The following is a 5,425-nucleotide window of genomic DNA, read 5'->3' on the forward strand; positions in this document are numbered from 1 at the left end:
TTGAGAGATGTAGTTACATCAGGACTGGTAGATTGGGACAGATATGAGATGTAGTTACAGCAGGACTGGTAGATTGGGACAGATAAGAGATGTGTTTACAGCAGGACTGGTAGATTGGGACAGATAAAAGATGTAGTTACAGCAGGACTGGTAGATTAGGACAGATAATAGACGTAGTTACAGCAGGACTGATAGATTGGGACAGTTGAGAGATGTAGTTACAGCAGGACTGATAGACTGGGACAGATACAGATGTAGTTACAGTAGGACTGGTAGATTGGGAAAGATGAGAGATGTAGTTACAGATGAATTGATAGATTGGGACACATGAGAGATGTTGTTACAGCAGGACTGATAGATTGGGACAGATGAGAGATATATTTACAGAAGGACTGATAGATTGGGACAGATTAGAGATGTAGTTACAGCAGGACTGGTAGATTGGGACAGATACAGATGTAGTTACAGCAGGATTGGTAGATTGGGACATATGAGAGATGTAGTTACAGCAGGACTGGTAGATTGGGACAGATGGGGGTGTAGTTACAGCAGGACTGATAGATTGGGACAGATAGGAGATGTAGTTACAGCAGGACTGGTAGATTGGGACATATGATAGGTGTAGTTACAGCAGGACTGGTAGATTGGGACAGGTGAGAGGTGTAGTTACAGCAGGACTGGTAGATTGGGACAGATAGGAGATGTAGTTACAGCAGGACTGGTAGATTGGGACAGGTGAGAGGTGTAGTTACAGCAGGACTGGTAGATTGGGACAGATAGCAGATGTAGTTACAGCATGACTAATAGATTGGGACAGATGAGAGATGTAGTTACAGATGAATTGATAGATTGGGACACATGAGAGATGTTGTTACAGCAGGACTGATAGATTGGGACAGATGAGAGATATATTTACAGCAGGACTGGTAGATTGGGACAGATAGGATATGTAGTTACAGCAGGACTGGTAGATCGGGACAGATAAGAGATGTAGTTACAGCAGGACTGGTAGATCGGGACAGATAGGAGATGTAGTTGCCGCAGGACTGATAGATTGGGACAGATTAGAGATATAGTTACAGCAGGACTGATAGATTGGGACAGATAAGAGATGTAGTTACAGCAGGACTGGTAGATTGGGACAGATTAGAGGTGTAATTACAGCAGGACTGATAGATTGGGACAGATAAGAGATGTAATTACATCAGGACTGATAGATTGGGACAGATGAGAGATGTAATTACATCAGGACTGATAGATTGGGACAGATGACAGATGTAGTTACAGCAGGACTGGTAGATTGGGACAGATGCTGGGTGTAGTTACAGCAGGACTGATAGATTGGGACAGATGTGAGATGTAGTTACAGCAGGACTGATAGATTGGGACAGATGCTGGGTGTAGTTACAGCAGGACTGATAGATTGGGACAGATGTGAGATGTAGTTACAGCAGGACTGATAGATTGGGATAGATGCTGGGTGTAGTTACAGCAGGACTGATAGATTGGGACAGATAATAGATGTAGTTACAGCAGGATTTATGGATTGGGACAGATAAGAGATGTAGTTACAGCAGGACTGATAGATTGGGACCGATAAGAGATGAAGTTACAGCAGGACTGGTAGATTGGGACAGATAAGAGATGTAGTTACAGCAGGACTGATAGATTGGGACAGATAAGAGATGTAGTTACAGCAGGACTGATAGATTGGGACAGATGAGATATATAGTTACAGCAGGACTGGTAGATTGGGGCAGATAGGAGATGTAGTTACAGCAGGAATGATAGTTTGGGACAGATAAGAGATGTAGTTACAGCAGGACTGGTAGATTGGGACAGATGTGAGATGTGTTTACAGCAGGACTGGTAGATTGGGACAGATAAAAGATGTAGTTACAGCAGGACTGGTAGATTAGGACAGATAATAGACGTAGTTACAGCAGGACTGATAGATTGGGACAGATAAGAGATGTAGTTACAGCAGGACTGATAGATTGGGACCGATAAGAGATGTAGTTACAGCAGGACTGGTAGATTGGGACAGATAAGATATGTAGTTACAGCAGGACTGGTAGATTGGGACAGATAAGAGATGTAGTTACAGCAGGACTGATAGATTGGGACAGATGAGATATATAGTTACAGCAGGACTGGTAGATTGGGGCAGATAGGAGATGTAGTTACAGCAGGAATGATAGTTTGGGACAGATAAGAGATGTAGTTACAGCAGGACTGGTAGATTGGGACAGATAAGAGATGTGTTTACAGCAGGACTGGTAGATTGGGACAGATAAAAGATGTAGTTACAGCAGGACTGGTAGATTAGGACAGATAATAGACGTAGTTACAGCAGGACTGATAGATTGGGACAGTTGAGAGATGTAGTTACATCAGGACTGGTAGATTGGGACAGATATGAGATGTAGTTACAGCAGGACTGATAGATTGGGACATATTAGATATGTAGTTACAGCAGGACTGGTAGATTGGGACAGATGAGAGATGTAGTTACAGCAGGACTGGTAGATTGGGACAGATAGGGGATGTAGTTACAGCAGGACTGATAGATTGGGACAGATAAAAGGTGTAGTTACAGCAGGACTGATAGATTGGGACAGATGTGAGATGTCGTTACAGCAGGATTGATATATTTGGACAGATGTGAGATGTAGTTACAGCAGGACTGGTAGATTGGGACAGATAAGTGATGTAGTTACAGCAGGACTGGTAGATTGGGACATATACGAGATGTAGTTGCAGCAGGACTGATAGATTGGAACAGATTAGAGATGTAGTTACAGCAGTACTGATAGATTGGGACAGATTAGAGATGTAATTACATCAGGACTGATAGATTGGGACAGATTAGAGATGTAATTACAGCAGGACTGATAGATTGGGACAGATGAGAAATGTAATTACATCAGGACTGATAGATTGGGACAGATGATAAATGTAGTTACAGCAGGACTGATAGATTGGGACAGATAAGATACGTAGTTACAGCAGGACTGGTAGATTGGGACAGATCAGAGATGTAATTACAGCAGGACTGATAGATTGGGACAGATAATAGATGTAATTACAGCAGGACTGATAGATTGGGACAGATAAGATATGTAATTACATCAGGACTGATAGATTTGGACAGATTAGAGATGTAATTACAGCAGGACTGGTAGATTGGGACAGATTAGAGATGTAGTTACAGCAGGACTGATAGATTGGGACAGATTAGAGATGTAATTACAGCAGGATTGATAGATTGGGACAGATCAGATATGTAATTACATCAGGACTGATAGATTGGGACAGATTAGAGATGTAGTTACAGCAGGACTGGTAGATTGGGACAGATGTGAGATGTAGTTACAGCAGGACTGGTAGATTGGGACAGATGTGAGATGTAGTGACAGCAGGACTGATAGACTGGGACAGATAGGAGCTGTAGTTACAGCAGGACTGATTGATTGGGACAGATTAGAGATGTAGTTACAGCAGGACTGGTAGATTGGGACAGATGTGAGATGTAGTTACAGCAGGACTGGTAGATTGGGACAGATGTGAGATGTAGTTACAGCAGGACTGATAAACTGGGACAGATAGGAGATGTAGTTACAGCAGGACTGATAGATTGGGACAGATGAGAGATGTAATTACAGCAGGACTGATAGATTGGGACAGATAAGAGATGTAGTTACAGCAGGACTGATAGATTGGGACAGATGAGAGATGTAGTTACAGCAGGACTGATAGATTGGGACAGATGAGAGATGTAGTTACAGCAGGACTGATAGATTGGGACAGATGAGAGATGTAGTTACAGCAGGACTGATAGATTGGGACAGATGGAAGATGTAGTTACAGCAGGACTGGTAGATTGGGACAGATGTGAGATGTAGTTACAGCAGGACTGGTAGATTGGGACAGATGTGAGATGTAGTTACAGCAGGACTGGTAGATTGGGACAGATGAGAGATGTAGTTACAGCAGGACTGATAGATTGGGACAGATGAGAGATGTAGTTACAGCAGGACTGATAGATTGGGACAGATGAAAGATGTCAGGAATAGGGACAGGTAAGGACAGGTGTCTAAACTGCTAGCTGTTCTGCTGGATACTAGTACTGGCTGTCCTGTAGCATGATCCGTATGTTAAGGTGTGACATTACAGCTGACGTCAGTGAACCCTGTTTCACGCTGCTCCCAGTAGGTTATAGATGTAGATTATAGGTGTAGTGGTAGAGTTATGGGTCTCATCTGGTATCTGTGTCTATGTGTGTTGGGGGTTAGAGATTATGGTGACATCTGGTATCTGTGCAAGGGTTAGGAGGGGCTGTATTTCAATCTCACCTCGTATCTGACTTAATAAGGGTTAGGGGGGGCCTGTATTTAAATCTCACCTGGTATCTGTGTTAATAAGGGTTAGGGGGGGCCTGTATTTAAATCTCACCTGGTATCTGTGTTAATAAGGGTTAGGGGGGGCCTGTATTTAAATCTCACCTGGTATCTGTGTTAATAAGGGTTAGGGGGGGCCTGTATTTAAATCTCACCTGGTATCTGTGTTAATAAGGGTTAGGGGGGCCTGTATTTAAATCTCACCTGGTATCTGTGTCTGGCCTTGGGGGTTGAAGGAGTTGTGACCAGCGTTGAGCGGCTGTTGTTGGGACTGTGTTGGCACAGCAACCCTCATGGTTGTCTGTCTGATTCTTTCCAGCTCACTGAGACGGTCTGAGAACAGCCCTGTTTTAGGAGGATCCTCTAGCTTCTGACGATGTCCTGTACAACAACAACAACAATGAGACGGTCTGAGAGACGAGATACAAGCGCTGGGTTGTTCTCCAACAGAACTGACTTTGAGGCTGGGTGGGGATGGAGAGAGTAAGAGGAGAGGAGGAAGAGGGTGGGTTGGGATGGAGAGAGGAGGAGAGGAGGGAGAGGGTGGGTGGGGGATGGAGAGAGGAGGACAGGAGGGAGAGGGTGGGTGGGGATGGAGAGAGGAGGAGGAGAGGAGGAAGAGGGTGGGTTGGGTTGGAGAGAGGAGGGAGGAGGGAGAGGTTGGGTGGGGATGGAGAGAGGAGGAGAGGAGGGAGAGGGTGGGTGGGGATGGAGAGAGGAGGAGAGGAGGGAGAGGGTGGGTGGGGATGGAGAGAGGAGGAGAGGAGAGGAGGGAGAGGGTGGGTGGGGGTGGAGAAAGAAGGAGAGGAGAGGAGGGAGAGGGTGGGTGGGTGGGGATGGAGAGAGGAGGAGAGGAGAGGAGGGAGAGGAGGGAGAGGGTGGGTGGGGATAGAGAGAGTGAGAGGAGGGAGAGGGTGGGTGGGGATGGAGAGAAGAGGAGAGGAGGGAGAGGGTGGGTGGGGATGGAGAGAGGAGGAGAGGAGGGAGAGGGTGGGTGGGGATGGAGAGTATGACAGATATGAGAC

General features: G+C 45.5%; 1 pseudogene; it reads right to left on the reverse strand.

Annotated features, from left to right (window-relative positions):
- LOC123489740 overlaps positions 1–4,781 on the reverse strand; it is a 20,167-nt pseudogene extending 15,386 nt beyond the window's left edge.
- Positions 4,782–5,425: the final 644 nt, after the last annotated feature.

The sequence above is a fragment of the Coregonus clupeaformis genome, unplaced genomic scaffold (genome assembly GCF_020615455.1).
Source record: "Coregonus clupeaformis isolate EN_2021a unplaced genomic scaffold, ASM2061545v1 scaf3248, whole genome shotgun sequence".
Lineage (NCBI taxonomy): Eukaryota > Metazoa > Chordata > Actinopteri > Salmoniformes > Salmonidae > Coregonus > Coregonus clupeaformis.